The sequence below is a fragment of the Ambystoma mexicanum genome, chromosome 4p (genome assembly GCF_040938575.1).
Source record: "Ambystoma mexicanum isolate Mex_15411 chromosome 4p, UKY_AmexF1_1, whole genome shotgun sequence".
NCBI lineage: Eukaryota > Metazoa > Chordata > Amphibia > Caudata > Ambystomatidae > Ambystoma > Ambystoma mexicanum.
The window spans coordinates 220,940,763-220,961,654 of record NC_090927.1 but is presented as its reverse complement, the minus strand read 5'-3'; the positions used below and the strand labels follow the sequence as shown (position 1 = coordinate 220,961,654).

The 20,892-nt window shown below is 44.6% G+C and overlaps 1 long non-coding RNA gene across 1 annotated transcript in view; it reads left to right on the top strand.

The window, feature by feature from the left end:
• LOC138453155 (uncharacterized) overlaps window positions 1–20,586 on the top strand; it is a 40,715-nt gene extending 20,129 nt beyond the window's left edge. Inside the window, exon 2 of the long non-coding RNA XR_011260368.1 lies at window positions 20,347–20,586. This is a non-coding gene — a long non-coding RNA (uncharacterized lncRNA). The remainder of the gene's footprint in view (window positions 1–20,346) is intronic.
• Window positions 20,587–20,892: the final 306 nt, after the last annotated feature.

Sequence of the window (20,892 nt, the reverse complement as noted above, 5' to 3'; positions counted from 1 at the left end):
CATACTAGTTCAGGGATTTAACAATATTATGCTCTCTACACTGGACAAACTTGCCCCTGTCAAACTCATGCCCAGCAAACCAATAGCCCATTTAAACAAATGGTTCACACCACAACTTAAAGACCTTTGGATCTTAAAGAATAAAAGTGAAACCAAGTGGAGACTTTGCCCCTCCAGTGAGAACAAAGCTAACTTAACCTCACTTTCCTCACACTATAAGAAGGAAATCTGCCAAGCAAAACGCAACTCCTGCGATGAGCGTATTGCTAACTCTAACTCGAGTATGAAAGAACTCTTCTCCATACTCAAAGCACTAGAGTCCCTGATTGCTATACCTGATGTCTGCACTAAGGACAAATCCTGGTGTAAAGACATTCAACAAGCCCTAGCTAATAATATTAACACGCTCCAGAAGTACTGAACCTACAGCACTCGTCCAATACCCTCTTGCCCAATGTCTCACCACCGGCACACAATACTACCTTCCACTTCTCCAAAATGTCTATCCTTGAGGTAGAAATAATTATCCTGTCACTGAAGCCTTCGAACTGTAAAGGCGATATTTGCCCAGCACAACTAATAAAAGATGCTGCCTGAGAACTATCCCCATTCATCACTAAACTGATAAATGCCTCATTTGCCACAGGTACCATCCCTGCTAACCTCAAAAAATCATGGGTGCTCCCCCTCCTCAAGAAACAGACATTAGACCCTCTTATTCTCACTAATTACCGGCCTATCACTACGGTCCCATTTCTACTCAAAATATTGGATAAAGCTGCCTATATCCAAATTCAAAAACACCTAGAACTGCACAAACCCCTAGGCAACAGAGAATCTGGTTTCCGTCCACTACACGGAACAGAGACAGCCTTAATCGACCTAAAGTCCCAAATAGACGAGCAGAGAGACAAGGGTAGGACTTTACTCCTGCTCCTACTTGATCTCTCCGCCGCATTTGATCTGGTCAATCACAAGGTCCTATGCCGACACCTCGATTCTGCGGGTCACTTCTCCACGGAAGCCATCAAATGGATTGAGTCCTTCCTGAGTGAGCGAATGTCATGATGCCTACCCCCAGGCATCCAGACCAAGTCCAGCAACCCCGGAAGCAGGCATCATGTTACTCAGAGAAAGCCCAGCAACCCTTGTTAGGGGCTATATGGGTACAGTCCTGGCGTCTATGGTGCCAGGCTCATATGGGGGAACAGTCCTGGTGCCATAGGCGCCAGGCTCCTATGTTAAAACGTACCTGATGCAGACCATGCTGCAAGAGATCCAAGCCCATGTGAGGCTTGGAAGGGACTACTTTACCTAGGGACTATTTTGTTACTCGGTAGTGGTTGTGGAGGAATACTTACCTGGGACTACTTTGGAGGCTATTTAAACCACGCCCGAAGGGCAGCACACGCTTCGCATTAATCTGCATCCAGCAGCGTAACGCTCACCGTGCCTGCAGTCAGCATCCAGCCTCGTGCCACGCCCGCCTCGAGTCCAGAGCGCCTAGAAAGAAGGGAAAGAACAAGAAAGGTTAAAACAAGAACATTATTGGGTTTCTTACCTGATTCCGGATTCATCGCACCTTTAAACGAGAAAAAGACTTTATTTTAAGCACGGCCCTTCGCCAGCAGCAGCGCCGCGCCATAATCACCGTTCCTCGCAACATCTCTACGATCCGGCGCTGTCTCCATCATTAAGTTGCCGCATTCCAGCACCTAAGGGGGACAAGAAAACAACAAGGTGAGCCGAGGGGAAACAAATAAGGACAATCTCTTGCCACCATATTTACCTGATTTTACCGACAGAGGTATTATTCACCAGCACGCCAAATCTTCTTACGCCGCACCTGTAATAAAAGAGACAGCAGCGAGTTAAACTTTGGCATCATTTAACGGACAGTGTGGGATAGCACAGACTCTTATCAGAACGCTTTCAGCTGCCACAGAACTATCTTCATTTGGGTCTAAGCTGCAAGATAAACAAAGGAATTGGACAAGAGTGATTATTCAGACATTTTTTAACTCTTTAGAACTATATACTTACGGCCCTTCGCCAGGAGTTTTGGAGCCAAGATTTGTCTAGAACTCTTCCAATATCCTCAAGCCAGTGAAGTAACTGGCCATCAACGCGCCCCTGCGTTCCTCGCAGGATGGAGAGCTCATCATTCAAAACTATAAGGAGACTACTTCTATGGGTCAAGCAGACGAAGCTAGGTGGGCCAGTCCAGTCAGTCATCTCTGCACTACGCATCACGTTGGAGAGACCGCGGCTGTCCAGTTCCGCCCGACACCCCTGTGGGAAACAGGTGAGCGTAACAGCGAACTATGAGAGTCTTCTCCCCTTCGGCAGCTGCTGATCCAACACCCATCCTATGCAGTGTTCCCCAAGGTTCTTGTGTTTCGCCAACCCTTTATAATATCTTCACTAAACCACTGTTTGACGATCTGGACCATCTAGGTATCACCTACACTAATTACACAGATGATACTCAGATTCTCCTCCCGCTTTCTGGGATTACAGTACAGACACGGGATTAGTGAACAAAGTATACCTTATCATCCAAGCACGGATGGCCACTCATGGCCTGCGCTTAAACCGTGATAAGACCGAGTTTATAATTCTAGGGTCACAGGCCAACATCAAAAAACTAGGCCAAGAATTTTCCTCTTTCAACATTGACGGGAACACTATCAAAGTCTCTAAGGAGGTAAAAACCCTTGGATTCTACTTGGAGTCGACATTGTCCTTGGATAATCAGGTCAAATCCCTCACCTCATCTACAGCCTACACCTGCAAGTTACTCAGAGCTGGTAAGCCATTCCTCTCTGACAATAGCTGCCTGATCCTGCCCGAGCCTTAATACTCTCCAGAATTGACTACTGTAATGCCCTATACAGTGGTGCTAATAAATCCACCATCCAAAAGCTCCAAACATTACAGAACAATGCCCTAAGTGCAGCTTTAGGCATAAATAAAAAACTCACATCTCCTCTCTGAGACGCCAGCACAAATGGCTATCCACATCCAATAAAATACAACTAAAAATGCTCTCCTTGACCTACAAAGCTCTCAATAACGCAGCCCCTAGCTACCTTATAGATAAACTCCAGAGAAGAACCACTCTCAGACCTACTAGAACAGGGAATGTTAACTGTCTGACCATACCTAAATATAAGCTCACCATGATTGGTGGTAACAGCTTTACTGTAAAGGCAGCTAAATTCTGGAACTCACTGCCTCAAGATCTGATAGCCAACCAACCTTATCCACACTTCAGAAAAAATGTAATAAAACACATCATCGCTACCAACCCCTAGTCTCCTAGTACCTGCCATTATTAGGGTACTACTGTGTCTACATCTGATGTACATGTGACCATGTGTAATCGTTTCTACCTGCGAGCCTAAGTGATACACTAAGGGCTTCACCTTTGTAATATATATTTGTATAGTGTTCATTGTCTATTTTTGTAATTACATAGGCCATTTTAGTCTTTGCCCATACTCTGTACATTGTTTATTTTCTGTAAGCATGTAAATATTGTATCCTGTGCATTTTTGTAAATCCTGTGCATATTTGTAACTTTGTAAGCTTTGCATCTCCATACTGCTGCACCCTTTTACTTAAGAGTCTGGTGCGCTTAACAAATGAATAAACAAACAAACAACCTATGTCTATCAAATACAGCTGTGACACTATGTGGTTAAGGCTACACATAGGTACAAGAGAGAGCAACCCTAAGTAGTTCAATATCTGTTTGTACTGTCAATAATTTGGAGCTCCTAAGGCTCTCTGAAGTGTTAATGGAAGTAAAGGGTGCGGGGGAGAAAATAATGACTCTGGTATCACAAGTCAATACAATAATGAAAACTATAGAGTACCCACAATCAAATGGGAACGCCCATCCCCTCACACCTGTATATACTGGAACCAATTTCCAATAAAAAAGAATGTGTATTTTTATGATCTTCTGACGAATCTAGTAATAATTTAAGAAACACAATTTATTAGTTTATGAAATTGTCTCACATATTTACGTTATAAATGCTTCAAAATAAATTATTCATGATAACTGTGTTATTTTCCACAATTCAATATCATAGATTTACAAACTAAAAATAAACATTTTCTTAATCACTATAATAAGGAGCTCTACGCGTTCGAGAGTGAGTTTCTCTTCTTCAGGAGCAAAAGTAAAGTTTCAAATTCAAAATCAATTTTACATATTCAAAAGAATGATTAGGATGAACTATTAACCATAACCACAAACGATTGTTTCAAAGAGTTTTTTCTTCAATTTTGTTGTGCAGTAATACAAACTTCATCTCTTGTCATCACAGATTGAATTAATGTTCTATGTTTCAATTGGTGCTGTACACCTGTGCACCTATACATTGTACATAAAGTGTGTATTAGTGATATTGAAAATAATAATTCTAACACTAGAGAGGCAAGATGGATATACGGCTGCTGACGGTTGCCTGTCTATGAGTGAAGTGTTTCTCTCTCCTAGCTTGACTCTGTAGAGTGTTAGAATTATTAGAAGTCTTTACAAACCATTCATTTGACATTGGTACTACACAAAAAAGCTTCACTCAAGGTACTGCTTCATATTTAAATAATGACAGTCACACTGATATATAGCACATCACTTATTTGTCTCTGAGTTCACTTATAGCATATTCTTGTAATGCAACTAACCATGATCCACTTAAGTGCAAGTATCTACTTTGCAATGCCAGGTTCCCATTGAACGTCGGAGACCATGCATGTCTTTTGTCACACAGCCATGAAAATCATAAACTGGCCCTGCTTTCAATGGAAAGCAGATTTGACGTTTGACCTGAGGGTCAGACATCAGCATGCACATTGTCTAGCCTGTGCTCTGCACGTTTGGTCCGGACTGTACACACCTGGCCATTCAGGATTACCCATAATGGTAGATGTTGGTGAGTTGGTTGACTTGAATCACTGCCGCCTCACATACCCGTGCAATGCACACTTACACGTACCTCGGCCGAAATGTGCACTTCACTTTTCACTTGCCCCACATCTTTTCTCTCACATACACACAACCTTTCACATGCATGCACACGCAGGGTCGGCGCCAGGGTTTTTCAAATAAAATGGGCCTCGAGTCTCACAGGCGCCCCCCAGCAACTGCCCCATGTTGCCAGTCAGCAGGCTTGTAACACGATAATATATTCATTTCTCTATTTTTGTTGCATGCCTTAAAATGTGCGCTTTGCAGCGCTCACATTACAAGCTGCGTTTTCTCTTGCCTCGGGATATACAGAAGTGTTATCACCTCACTGCTTCCAACACTGGTCACTCCACATCAGCTCCTAAATAGCTTTTCTGACAAATGAGGGTTTAGAGCTATTCAGTGTTTAAGCTCCATGCTGGCTGGCCGTCTCGTGATAAATCAGCACCTCATCTTTGTCGCTACGGTAATATATGCACTCCACAGGTGCCTCAGCCTGTTTCAGCTCTAAACCAGGGCTCCCCCACCCCCGCGGGGACGACATTTAGGTGTTGCACTTGCAACACCAGTTTCCCTTGCTACTCCTGTGGTCTCCCTTGCTACCCCTAAAAAGAAAAACTTTTATTTTTTTTATTTTTATTTATTAAATTGAGGCTCCTGGGCTGTGGCCAGCAGCATGTGGTGCTTTGTTTCTGGAGTGGCTGGTTTTCTGATAGCTATAGCCGTTAAGATAACTCTGTGGGTTGAGCGCTCACTGCTGCAACTGGTGTGATCTGCAGGTTGGACTGCCGGCAAGGTCAACTCAGCCTTTCATCCTGCTGGGGTTGATAAATGAGTACCAACACAGGTTGGGTTATATTGTATGTATATTTGTTCTATATGAAAAACACATCACTATCGTTAGGCCTTGGGCGTCTGCTTGCATTCACAGTAATTTGGTAATATGGGTCTATACGCACTGATATTAATGATACAAATGGTGATCCATTCTTTTATACATGTATATATCACTTTACAGTGATTTCGTACCTATATTTGTTGTAGCATACTTAGAAAAAATGCTATGTGATGCCACTTCCTGTTTTGTCAAGGGGTGAAGGTCATGGACCATCGATTCCCGTGATGTCACTTTGGGGTGGGGTCAAATGACATCACTTCCTGTGATGTCGTCAAAGGTTGTGCGATGTCACTTCCGCTACCCCTGGCATTTTGGTGAAATGACGTCCTTGAACCGCCCCCCCCCCCTCCCATCCCATCATGTTGAAATGAGCCAACTCACATCTTCAGATGGGCATGTGCACTCGATAGACCTTTGCGTGCCCATATGACAGCCTATCACTTCCAGGACCACTGCAGTCTGAGCGGAATGCAGAGTTTGGAAAAGGTGGACAGGGAAGAAAGGCAAAATAGAATACAATTGATTTCGGCAACAGCAGAGAGGTGTGAAAGGAATAGATAAAAGGGTTACTGAGAAGCGAACTGGAGAGAGGAGCATGAAAAGATGGAGAAAGTTACGAGAGTCAGAGGGGGATAAATGAGAGAAAAGACAACTCGGAGGGTGTAAAAAAGGAAGAAAGGTAGCAAACGAGCAGAAAAGTAATGAAAGAGGAAAATGCAGGGGGCAAAGACAATTGAGAGTGGCTATCTCATTTGATCACATCATGCCAGTAGTCTCCTCGCAATATTGACTTGGGGCAGTACTTACTTAGAAGCAAGGAGCTGATGACAGACTGGCTCCTACACTCATCTGTCTGTCAGCGTTTGAGGTCGACTTGCAGACGGGGACTCTGCTTTTCTCTTTGTGTAGTCCCTGTATGCCGCCCTCGTGCTAGGTCAGTGGAATAATAACAAATGCGTTCATCGTCTCTGAAATCATGATGCAGTTAGTGCAACATGATTTTACAAAATAAAAATCCATTTCCTCATTACTGCATCTTGAATTGCGAATCAATGCTGCCTATTTAATAGCTTTCGGCACCCAGATAACGGAACCTGTCAAGCTCAGCACCCTTCGGGATAAGTGGACTGGGTCTTAGGTCGTCCTGGAGAAAAATCAGTGAGGTGAACTACCTCAGTGATACAAAGGCTGATGCAGGACAGGTCCTTTAATGGCAACCGGTTGGAACCACATTACAACCGTGATCACTTGGTGTTTTTGCTCTCATGACCTATCCCAATTAGTAGTCTAAGTGGTTTAGGGATGGTGCCTTCTTCTGCCCACGTCTGACCCTTCACTAAACTGGGCTTATAAGAAGTTCTCCCACCATGTTACTATCTCTCCGTTCTCTCACTCTGCCTTTCCACCTCCACCCTTTGATCTTACTTCCCTTCTTACTCTTGTTCTTACTTTCGCTTGTACCTCCAACTACCCCTCTAAACCGGTTATCTTCACTTCCCTCCTTCCTACCATTCTACTTCCTTGCTGCTTGCTATTCTTCTGTTTTAATCAGTCTCACTCTACTCTATTAGTCACTCCTAATCTCCCACTCACTGTCACTCTTACTATTCTGTTGCTCCAACTATTTTTACTGCATTCTTAACTCTCGCTATCGCCCTCTGCTACCTACTATCACTCTACTGCTTCTTCTACTCACTAATGCTACCTTCTCCACTTCCCGTATTATCCTTTATCCCCACTACCACTACTACTTACTCCCTTTCACTTTGCTACCTACCGTCTACTCCCAACTACTACCTCTGCCACTACCACCCTGCTGCTCCTACTCTACCTTAATCCTCACACTCTCACACACAAATACTCCTGTTGTCATGACCCTTGCCCTTGGCCTTCACTGGCAAGGCAGCCTTCCAGTTAGGGGCAGGTCAAAGGCCTTAAAACCTCATCCAAGACTCTCTTGGAGTCCGTCCTGGTGCCTTTGGCGCCAGGCTCATAACCATCATGAAGACCAACATTAGAATGGAACTATTTACTTGGGACTATTCAACTTGGGGGGGGGGTCAGCCAATATGGAGGCACACCCATAGCTCAGTTACAAGGAACTGAGCAATGCTGTCTAGTCTTTTGGGTGTGGCAGGCCTGGGACTACTTTACCTGGACTACTTTGGGTGTGGCAGGCCTGGGACTACTTTACCTGGACTACTTTGGGTGTGGCAGGCCTGGGACTATTTTACCTGGACTACTTTACCTGAGACTATTTAAACCACACCCAAACAGCAGAACATGCTTTGCGTTATTCTGCTGTGGGCAGCGTAACGCTCACCGTGTCCAGTTCTTTCATGCCAGCTTACCTGAAACCAAGGACCTGCAGTGAGAGAAAGACCACTACAAAACTTATCTGGAACAGTATCCTGTCTTCAATCCATCACTGATTTCAGTTCCACTCACCTGAAGGTACGAACTCCATCATCCGGCACCGCATGCATCCTGGAATACCATAACCTGGAAAGAAGAGAAAGAAAGACAGCATTAGTAAGCGTTTGCTCACGTTTCCTCCCGAATGAAGAAAGCCACACAATTCTTACCTGGATATTCATCTCCTGGTCAGTATCATTGCTGGGACATTACGGTGCTCAGCGAGGAACATCGCAACCTGCAAGGAGAGATAAGACACAGGTTAGCAATATGAAAGGTGAAACAGCGCGGCGCATCGCGCATTACTCACCAGACAGCATCGCGCACACTGCGCTTTCGCCTACCGGCCCATGCTCATCTTCAAACTGCATGACAACACCAAAATACCTTTCCATACCTAAAAGGAAAGAAGGAAGACATTATTATACAAACTAAGAGGAACATAAGAACTGCATATAAAGACTGTAAAGCAGCAAACCTACGGTATCGCAGCAGGCCTGGATTCCCACAGGGGGGCTTGCACCAGTGAAGTAACTTGGTCGCTGCTTGCCCCCACATTTTTGCGCCCCTGCCACGAGGGGCAGGACAGAGAATACACCTTTAAATATATTAAGGTGAGAAGAAGGCCCAAGGGGGAGGAAGGAGTTGAGTCCAAGGGAGGTGGGAAAACAGACAATCTGGTATTGAATCCAGCTCTCCTATACTGCAGACCCATCTTTAACCAGCGGCATTACCAAGGGACCGGGAGAGGGTTTGAGAGTGCAAATCATCCAACCAGGGCTGGGTGGCGTCCCTGTGGATACCAGGTGAGCGTAACACCTGCAGAGCCCCTCCTTATAATAACCTCTGCGCTGCTTTTGCTCTTGCCTCCTCTTGTCTTTCAGACACCCACCACCACCTTATGTCCTCACCCAACTAACAACCTGAATCCTTCACATGCACCTACTTAAATACCCCACCTCCTCCCAGGATTGGATACTTACCATATACAATAGACTTACCTATCTCCAGGATGTGTGTCAGCGGAAGGCCATGGGAGGGCTTAAGAGGGCTTGTAAGCTTTGCCCCTTCCAACATGGACCCTGATGGGGTCCCAGGACGTTATGTTTTAAGGACTTTCTGTAGGCCTAAGCTTGCCCCAAATCATTGATGGTGTAGTTGTAAAGGCTTTAGTGGAGACCTGTTTATATAAACCAATCCCTGGTGGTGTAGTTGGTGAGGGCTTCCTGGCCTTTAATGAATAAACCTTCCCTGCTGGGCTAGTAGAGGATCCCTGTGGGCGTGGGCTCCAGTAGACAGTCTGCTGGAGCCACACCAGTGTTGTTGATGTGGCACCCCTTGCTGACGCGTCAATCATTGCTGCATCTTGCGACCTGGGTTGCCGCGTTCCCGGAACCCCTTGGCAGGTTTGATGATCCAGCAAAGTCCTCACAAAGCCCCTACCTAAAGTCACCTCCCAGGTGGCCAGGGGAAGGCAGCCGCTACCTGATCCTGACCCTGGGGGAGGTATTAGCCCGGAGGATCACCTGGGAGAAGGGACCCAAGGGAATAGAGGCACTCCGTATTTGTCTTCCTCAGAAGAGAGATTTCAGTGATGCCAGAATTGGTCTGGCTTGTTGTCAGAGTGAGGTTTCCTTTTCCAAAGGTATCCATCTTGTTGGTTGTGGAAATTGTCATAAACATAGGAAACTGGTCATTTATCAAGAGCAAGACTTCCCGTCACAAACATGCCCAAATTTATGATAGTGAAAACACTTGTAATCAACAGGAGAATAATAGATGTGGACATCAGAACATTAATAGCTACATTTCTGATGAAGCTAACTTAAGTCTCACAATGTCCAAAGTACTGGGATGGGGAAGAGGGGCTTGGAGGCACTAGACTGCAAAGATCAGTCTAGTGGGTCTAATGACCCACACCCGAGTTGGCCCTTTGAGTATATAAGACCCACTCAAGTGCAGACCAATATTGGGTAACATCTGGTATGCTCAGTTATCACCCACTGACCATAAATAGTAGTTTTGAATACCAAGCTGATATAAAGAAGTTAAAGTCCAGAATATGAACTTTGTGAAAAGACAAGAAGGTTATAATCTATATTTATAAAAGTGAAAATGTGTTGGTTTCTTTCTGGCATGGTGAAGCATTTGTCCTTATATAATTCCACACAGTTTCATCAATCTGCACCACATTTTGCATAATTACCTGTTAGAACCCTCCGGACATTACTGCCTCCATGACATTTAGACACCCCACCCCTTTTCCTGGATTTCAGCACCTTTGCCTGAATTCGGCGAAACATCATTGTGGTCGCAGAAGGACTGGTCCTCAACCCTAGCATGCACGGTTTCTGGGACATTTGCAGCGCAACAAACTGCACAACACCAGAGTGAGGCAACAGGTGGGGAGAGAGCACAGTAGGTCCCTGTATGCAACAGCATACCAACTGTCACCTCCCTCCCCACCCCAACATCTGCTACGGTGTAGGTCAGCCAGCCACACACGCTCATCCTCCCTGCAGTGTACTTCAGAGTGGAAAGCACATCAAGCGATAAGCAAATCGGAACAGCGACCTACATGATCAATGATTTTCAACAATTGATGAGTGTTGTCATGTCTGTCCATAGAATTCCGTTCGAAAAACAAGTATTTTTTTCTTGTTGTACTTATAAAAGTCAAAATCATTGCCAAAGCCAAAACGCAGCAATAATAAAATACTAAAAGAATTTAATAACCAAAATTGCCAAAGTCAAGAGAGGGCAATACTAAAAGAACGTAACAAGAACCACCATTGCCAAAGCCAAGAGAGGGCAATTCTGAAGCAAGTTAATTATAACCCCTATTGCCAGAGTGAGAAAGAGGCAATATTTGGAAAAGACCTCAACCAGCATTGTCTAAGCCAAAGAAGAGCAAGTGTGATAGAGAGCCATTATCAGGGTTTAGTTGATGTAAAAGTGGAAAAACACAAGTGACGGGAAAGGAGCCCTCCTGAATGAAAGCATTAAGGAGGAGAGGAGCATAACCTGCATTTCATGCGGCAATCACAAGCGTGGAATAAACAGCACTAATGTGTATCATGTCTTCCCAGAATAAGTCGATTTTGATGTTTTTGAAAGTCAAAAGACTTTACCAAACTGTTGAAATAAACTTTAACACAGACGTACTTGTAGTTATGTTAAGAGTTTTTAGTCGTGGGAGGCGAGTATACCAGGGCAGGGACTTTGTAGTGGTAGTCCTGGCAGGTTAGTGGACCAGGAAGAATCATTTAAGTACGGTGTTAAGGCTGTGAAGAAGAAGTGGCAAGACAACTTAAATATTTTGTGAACTGTTGTGGAATCATCCTGACAAAACATTGATACAGATGAATTGTGGAAGTGTTTTTGTTTCCCAAGAAGTGTGTTGAGCTCTTTGCTATAAGTGGGGAGATAACGACTTGTCTTCTAGTTGAACTGTTGGTCAAAGTCCAAGTCTCAAAGACTTTTGGAGCAAGGGGAACTTTAAAAACATTTGCAATGGTTTTTTCGTCGCATTCAAAACAGAACTTTCCTTTTTTGAACTTTTGATTGCAAATCCTGCTTTGAATCCGGGGAAGTGGAACTAACCCAGGTTGCAAGAATATACAGTTATCAGGTTTATGTTGGATATAACTTATGCATGTTATTTTTTTTGAATTGCCATATATTTCCTTTATGAGTTTGCTGTACATAAGCGTGAGAGACAGATTCTTTTTTGTTAGAATGTTTCATTTAGTTTATTTTAATAGGCAGGGAAATCCTCATCAGGGTAGGGATAGTGAGGCATTTAAAGTAAATAAAATGGCATCTTATGAAAAACCTTCACCAAGTTGTCCACCTCACATTTCTGACCCCTCACACAGGGATGTGCACTGCTGCCTTACGCTCTACAGTGTCTTCTCTCTCTGTGGCGGGGTCCTTCCTGGCCCTACCGCCCTCATTCCTCAGGTAAGGTAGGGTAAGAGAAGGTCCACCCTCAATCCAGCACCGGTCAGGATGTTGGGTTGGGGTGGACTCCACCCTCGCTCCCTTGACAGGGCCCAATTGCACATCCCCTGAATGATGTGACAACCAAGAAAATGCCAAAGAAGGTCACAGGATGGTTTGTGCAGGAACCCAGTCCTAAAGATTATGGCCAGTAAATAATTATACATACAGACGCTTGAGAAATCAGAATTGGTGCAGTGTTAGCACAGCTAAACTCTGCAGCAGTCAAATAACACGCGCCTACCTTAGCAGACCCTTGACAAAGAGAGTGCACAAGTGGGTCAACATTTATAAATACCATTTGCAATGGTTTTTCGTTGCATGTAAGTTGAAAGCCTACATTATTTGGTCTCACTTTACGATCCAAACTGACCACAGCCACGTTAGGTGGTTGATGGCAATGCAGTTGGTGTTGGGCCATATCCATACAGAAACTAATATTGACATCCAGCATAAACCTAGGTTGCAGTACTCCAATGCAGATGGCCTCAGTAGGTATTTTCAACTTGCGGATGAGCTAGACCCTTAGAAGGGACAGGCTCAACTTGTGTGGCAGTGGGGCATGAGAGGATTGCCATCTTCTTAGAGTGTTAAGTTGGATTTTCACAATCAGCTCGGACAGATTCTGAGAGGCCACCCTATTGTGATGAGCAAGTCAAACAGTCTAGGCAAACTCTATTTGGGTAGTGCAACGACTTAAGAGGGTGCAAGATTGGTGAAGGGTTCAGTTAAGACCATAGAGCGCTCTTAGTAAGAGAAGTTAATTTAAACAGAATGTATACAAATACAGGTATTGATTTAGGCCTTGGACAGCTCTTAACAATGAAAAACCACAGGTAAGTAATAAGCTAAAACCTTAACTACTTACATATATATTCATCTTGGCGTGCTCGAATAAGAGCACTAACACTTCACTTTTAAATTCAGTTAGAATTACTTTCCAGTATACTGTTAGTGTAGCAAAGCACGTGAATAACAGAACTAAAGCCAGGCAAGTAATCAAGACTTTGAGAACCAATAGGTTGGGAATAAAGAAGTTCGCAAACACCATATAAAAGCTTAGACTTAAGGTTCTAACCTTCAAATGTACTTCCCCTGCTAGAAAAGAAGGGACCTAGTGCCCATAGAGGCACAGGTCCCAATAAAGTTATTTTCCAGAGGGTAAGAGTCTCTTTAAGCAATATCAAGTGTTGGCTTGAGCAAAGAAGCTGTTTCAAGGTTTAATCAACCTCTTTAACATACGTTCTCCCAATCCAGTCACCTTAGGGGAGACCCAGGTGAGGATTCCAGGCCAGAACACCACCGGTCAAGGCTAGGCAAGTGAGAGATGGGCTAGGACTTTACGCCCATACAACCCTATAGAGACAGGGCAGCAAAACAAGTATGTTTACTTACCCCTTGTACTCAGATTCACTCAGGGACCACCGTAGAAGTTCCTGAAATCGCTGGGCCTTGGTTCCACTGGGGGAAGCCCACAGGTCACGGCTGCAGAGGTCACTTCAGGAGTCTGGGTAATGAGTCCGGCTGGTTCATGGTTCAGTGCTCTGATGGACCAGATTCCAGACAACAGGACACCCAGAACACATCAACTTCAGGACCACCACTCCAGTGACAGCTTCCACTCTCAAAATGTAATGCAGGCCGCAAACAGTGATTGAAATTTGAAGAAAATGGTGGCAAAAACAAAGAATCAGGTCCTACAAAGTGCCTCTTCCTGATGGGAGTGCTGCAACTTCAGGGAAATGCTTCTTGTGCCATGAGGCGAGCATCTGATTTACCTGTATTCCATCCACAGATGGATGTATTCCTATTGATTTATCTCAATGTGTTATTTGTAAAGCATCTGGGGAGATTTTTGGATTCTACAGTAGTTCATACTAAGAATGTGTAATTATATCGTATCTCTAATGAGCAATAGAGACGAGAGCTTTTGATTTTGTTCAAGATCTGGTGCTTGCACCATGTCCTTTTACCCACTGAATACCATGTACTAATATACATCAATGTTCTGCTGTGTTTACGAAAAATGTCACTTACACAATGTAGTCAACAAGTGAGACACTGATATTTTTCCAATACACTTTTTCCCTGCATGGGTGGCTTTGCAACCTCCATAACATTAAACTATTATGTGATGACTCTTTGGAGATGTATTGAGGTGCTTTAAAGATTGCTTTTCATATCATTTCTTGGTGAATTGTTTAGCTTTTATTTCTTCACAACATAGTCACCTATTACATACTTTGCTTGTTTCAGTCACTTTGGGGCTTTATTTCCATACATATTAAGTGCTTATTTAAGTTTACTTTTATCATTATAGACATTTTTGATGAACATGGACTACATCTCCCATAGTTCTTGTAGTCACATTTGAGCTATTACCATATTGCCACGGCGCCACATGGTGGCCATCTTTTGCTATCCATGCAATTATATACATTATGATATGATTGGTTATTTATAACGCGCTTAATCAGGGCCGGTCTTACACCTGATTGCACCGCAGGCGGGAAGGATCGTTGGCGCCCCACCCATTAATCAGAATGCACCCCTCCTTCCCCGACTGGCTCACGTCACTCCCAAACTACACCTCTGTTGAGCGACAAAACCCCTCCTCAATATGAATAAATAATTGCTATATAAATGAAACTAGTTTCATTTCATTACATTGCAATTCAAGTACTTTACAGAAGAATTCTAATGTGAAAACACTGCTGTTGCTGCCCAAGTAAATAGTTTTTCTGTCACCTGCTCTTAGGGAAGGCCTTGCCTGAATGCAGTTTCAAACTGTCCGTACTGACACACTGCGGTGTGACCAGCCTGCAGGGGTCTGAGGGCCCACTGACCACTGGCCCTGTGTTGCAACAAGGTGTTCTGTTCGTACCACCTCACATGTATTTCACAAGGGGCAATACTAGACTAACCATATGAATAATTTTCTGATAGTAGGTTATCATTCCAAGATGGACAGTCTGGTACACTCTTATTCTACCCTTTCAAAATACATCTCTGAGAGTGGGAAAGCAATACAAATAAAATATATCATATCAACGGGGACAAATAGCACCAATGAGGGTTCCTGTATGCTTTGCATTAAATCACAGAGCATTTCAGGACTATACCAGTGATCAGAGATCTCTACATTTGATAAACAAGTCTGTGATAAAAGGATTGTATGTGTGAATCTCTAAATGCATAACCGATGCATGGCTTGGAGCTCACATCACCGTTCACAAATACTCACCCTAACATTACATACATGCTCATTTGGACAGCTTAAATTGTTGGCGGCGAGTATTAAATGACTGCAACATCTGCCAATCAAATGGATTATAAGGGCTCCTTTGCTTCTTGTTTCTGAAGAATTTTAGAGAAGGAAGGGCTGGGTCTCACTGTGGGCATGCCCAACCCAATAAAGAAACATCTTTTGGGAATTATATCTACAGACAGGACAGGATACCGCACAAAAGAGACCCATTAAACAATGCACAGAAAGGCTACACAGAAAGGATTGTACCTCTTACAAACTTTAGCCTGACCAGTAATAAGCTGATGAAGCGTTTTAAACAAAAATGGTTTCTAAAAGGGTCCACACAGTTCCTCAACCGCTACTTCCCCACTATTATACAGGCCTCAGGGGTTATTTCAGCAAAAAAAGAGCAGGCCTATGATCAAACAGAGCTGGAATTCGCATCTTGTTAGTGCTGACATGCAGCAAGTGAAAATTATGGTGTGGCGTTGTAGAAAGGGTGTTTGGCCTAGTGGATGTACAATTTGAGGCAACTTCTTTGATTGCTTTGTGTTTAAATGTGGGCACAGTATGGCATGCTCATCAGAGTCACATACACAAAACATTCCAGTCTGCTATAGTATGGACATTGGGCACATCAGACAATAGGTATATGTGCTGTTACATACAGGAGGGCCACATAGACGCCATTAACCAACAGGGTAGTGACTTGGGCACACATATCACTGCAATGATTCGCCACGGTCTATGGCCTGCACAGTGACACAAAAAAAACCTGCTTTCCTAATTAAGGTGCCATGTCACATTGGGTTGCCATCTGGTGTGTGTGCTAGGCAGTGGCTAGCTCTGCCTCTGGCTGGTTTAGAAATTTAAAATACCTTTGATGCTAAGCTGTTGCATTTAGTCCAAAGCAACAAAAAAAAATGTTCTCTATATGCATGTGAGACTGTTTACATATGTTATTTAAACATTTGAGTAATCTGTTTTCACCAACGTAGGATAGTGTGCAGGGGACGTGAGGATTCCTAGGCTGAATCCTCTCTTGCTTCTCGTCTTTTGTAGGGGTCTTGTGCCAAAACCTCAATTCCTCCCCCGCACCTTAAAAAATTCCTAATTAATAGCCATCTATCTAAAGAATTATCCAATACTTCAACTTACAAGGTGTGCACGCTTATCTTTTTTCCTTATTTAGTCCAAAGCATACACTAGAATACGTAAGCAAGACAATGTCAGTTAACCTTCCCAGCTACATATACTGGGGACTGGAGGACAAAGCAATAGTTTTAACATTGAGAACCAGAGGCCAATAATTTACATATTTGCAATACCAAGCAAAATTGACTCTCAAAGTTTTTAACTTTTTTATTGTTGCAAAATGTCTGCCCATCCTACTTCACCTTCCTGTTGTTATGTATTCGTGTGCACTCCCTGCAATATATAATCTATGGATACTCATCAATGACTTGAGTAAACTGTGTAACCCACTGAGTAGCGTTTTACCAATTGCTCCATATGTGGGGTGTTCCATGCGAGTATATAGGCACACAATAAAGTGAATACATACATGGCTCGGGTAGAAATCCAGCAAAGACCCTAAAACGTCCATCTTTCTCCCTCCCTCTTTTGAAATGAATAGCTCAACCAGCACTCACAGGGTGTATCGCATTACCCAGCTTGGTAGGCCTGTATTGAGAGGCCGAGCACAACAGCAAAGCAGCCAGACTGAATTACAGACCCATAACCCCTGAAAGCTGGGAAAACTATTTGCCTTTTTTCCTTTTCCTGTCTCCTTTGAAGCTGGCGACTATGACAATATGCATAGCACCCGTTTTCTTTGGCAATTGAAATCCACCCGTTAAAGGCTTGACATAATAACTCACAGTGGAATTGTGCAGCCCAGTACTTTAACAATGCACCCTACACGGCCGCAACCCATTCCAGACACACTTTTAAGAATGGCCTAATAGTACCACATAACCAGAATAAACCATTCTGGTGTTGGAGGGTTCCATTGTGTAAAAATAAAACACAATGGGTGACTTTTAAGAACCCAGTACAGCGGCCCACCGTGATTTGGCTGCCTGCAAAATGCTATCCAGTAGCTTTAATTCTCTGCAAACTGATATTAATACAACCTTTCTCGGGAATGAACTCTTAGACGCAGGTGCCCTTCTCAAGTAAGTTAGTGTGTCTGGGACAAGAGAAGGATGTTTGGGATGCACTAAATCTACCGAAAGGGGTGGGAGGGGGAGTGAGAGGCAGAGAAGGGAAATACTACTGGAGGAAAAATTCAGAGCGAGAAAACACGCCTGAGGGAACAACAGACTTGCTCGCGACGGCTACAGCCGCCCGATGGAGGAGCAACCCTGACATCTCTCTATAAGGGCCCCTGACAAAGCCTCATCGCTCCGAGCATGAAAACGAAGGTCAGTGGTGGGTGGGAAACCTCGACCCAAAAGACAAAAGGGGTCGCTTTGAACGCGCCGTTCCCCAGAGAATTTCACATTACATGTGCCCCAGTGCTGAAGTGTCCGCAGCTTTGCGTATTTAGCCAAATGGTTGACGTTGAAATACTGTCCACTGAGGTAATGAGCGGGTGATGTTGCGCACACACAGAAACAGCACCAGCTGTGACCCGCATGTAGCACATTTAACGCCTGGCGGGGAGGGAGTCACGAGGTGGCATCCTTGGTGCTAAGGGGATAGTTTACTTTAGCACCCCAGGTCTGTTGCAGTGCGTCATGAGCAGAGGTCATACAAACGATAACGCTGCATTTCGATGACCTGGAGTCACTAGTGTTGGAGAACGAAGGGGGTGCAGGGCATGGGCGTGAGCTGGCACAGACTGTGGAGAGGGGGGATGGCTACTCTTCCACTCTCGAACATAAATGTGGAATTCACTGCACGCGCGCGCACACATTGATTTGTGAGGGACAAGAAAACAGCATCTTTCAGGAATGTTTCTGTGGGCCGCAGAAGGGGGAGGCTGTGGCCGCTTGCCCACAGTCTAATAGAGTACTAGCAAATAAGAGCAGTGGGGAACACACGACATCAAAGGCCCAAACACTTACCTGATGCGCACCCACTCGCTCCTCTTTTCGTAATGGAGGGGCCCCGTCAACACAGCCAGCCAGCCCCAATCAATCTGTCAGTGCGCACGCGCATAGCCTGAGGGCACGCTGCACGTGCACCCATGGGCCAGGCTGGCGCCAGTGCCACCCTGGTCCCGGGGCCGGGGGGTGGGTTGGGGGGGGGGTGATAAAGCAACAAATGTTGCTAATTTATTTGCTAATTGCTGCCCTGCCCTGCCTGAGGGCCTAGACTGCAGCCTGCAGCAGTGAATACACGGACGTAGCATTCGCTTTGTGACAATATAAAAATGAATGTGGCAGGCCTTGCTGGTGAGTGCGACCTGGCCTGGCTTGCAGGAGCACGTGCGGTGCCCCCTAGAGGCTGACTGATGTCAGGTAGCCGCCTGAGCTGCCTGTTGCAAAGACCGGCCCTGCGCTTAATGCCCAGAGGTTTCTAAGCGTGGACCCTGGGATCGAATCTGTGTTGCTCCATGTCATCTTGCTTCAAAGGCGAGCACATTGCCCCTGAGCTTTCCTCCCAAGACAATTGGTAGTTTGTAGATCGTTATGTACATTGGAGCGAACATTTGCAAGTTTAATTCTAGGCCTTAGTATATACCATTGCTGTCTATTAGATTAAGGACAGAGATGTCTAATCAGAGGTAAAAGTGGGTGGGAACCAAAGGGTATGACGTTCCCTAACTTTTCGGGGGAAACTTTTTAAAATAATTATCTCTCAGGTGCTGGAAAAGGATTATTTAGTTCAAAAGGCTGCTTGGGATACAAAACCCAGGTTGATCGTTATCTGCAAAAGAATGGCTTTAGGCTCAGACTTATTTGCAGGCAATGGGAGGGTTGTGCCTGTGGCTGGCCATGTTCTTTATGAGGTGCAAATGGTGGGTGGCGAAGGGGAGGCTGTACGAAGATGCATGCTGAGTTGGACAATGACACACTAATGGTTACAATTTAAAGGAATGGTGCAGTCAGAAATATTATTATCCCTATGGTTCAGCCATGTGTTTTTAACCATCGATCATACAAACATTTCCTAAGCACCTTCCCCAAGTTTTCGTCTCTTGAACACAAGCGAAATCAGGCAACAGGGCACGGCTATCTTGTGATAATCTTATCACTTGTCGCATCGCCCTGGGTGACCTGCGTTTGCGGCACCAAATCATATCCCCCGCCCCTGAGCCTGACATCACTAGACGCGTACCGCCCATTTCACAACACCAAAGCACGTCTCGTGTCAACATTCTCTGCGCTTCAGCTAATGACATGTCGCCATGGAAATGACAGGACGCCTCTTTCCTCAATAAGTATAAACAGACCGTTTCACAACACACAACAGCAGATTTTCTTTTCCATTCCTCTCACTGTATTTCTTTGAGTATTCTGTGTCTCGTTTCTGTGCTCTGGTCAGCTCCCTTCGTTGCTTGTAGACCGTATGAACAGATACCAGTACCACCCCTATAAATTATTTTCGTTTGTTTACCACGCAATGGCAACAATAATGCCCTACCTGTACGAGCCCGAGTATTCCGAGGTGGAATTACTGGAAAGACCAAGCTGCATAAACGATGGGGCTTTGAACGACAGTTGGGTGGACTAGTTAGCATTTGTCCTGGCAAAAATGCCATTGCATACAAGAATTGTCATTGACAACTAAGGTTTAATACACTTATCTTGCTCATTTAAAAACAGTTTGTATCTTTCTCTTTCACAGGTGGTACCGGCTAGTGGCCTATCGTTCGTACACATGGTGGCTTCATGGGAGGCTTGGACACCGCGTTTGACGAGTAATACCCACCTGTGTCGTTGGTGCGATTAGACACATTTTCCGCAGTGACAACGGTCAGTACAGGGAATTTTCCCTCGCTGAGCTGCAAACAAGCCTTTACAATGTGTAGTATTTTTGTGCCATCAAAATAAGAAACCAAATAAAACACAACATATTTTTTATCAATGGTTGTTTCAGTTTTAAGTGAAACAAGTGTGTTTCCATTCAGCAGTGTTCCGGTGCCTTGTCTGCACGCCTCCCGGCCCATCCATCCCACCCCCCACTACCAAAGGTAGTTCGTACCAGTGGATGTGCGCTGCCATGGCATGCTGTCAGGGGCGCGAACGGCCAAGGTGCCAAACACCATGTACACTTCAAAGGCTATCTCACGCACAGGGGTCATTGTTCACATGGCCTCCTCAGACCCTGTGTCTCCAGGCAGGCTCCTCTTGAAGCAGGCTGCTCCCCTGCAATACACATAAGTGTGTCTCC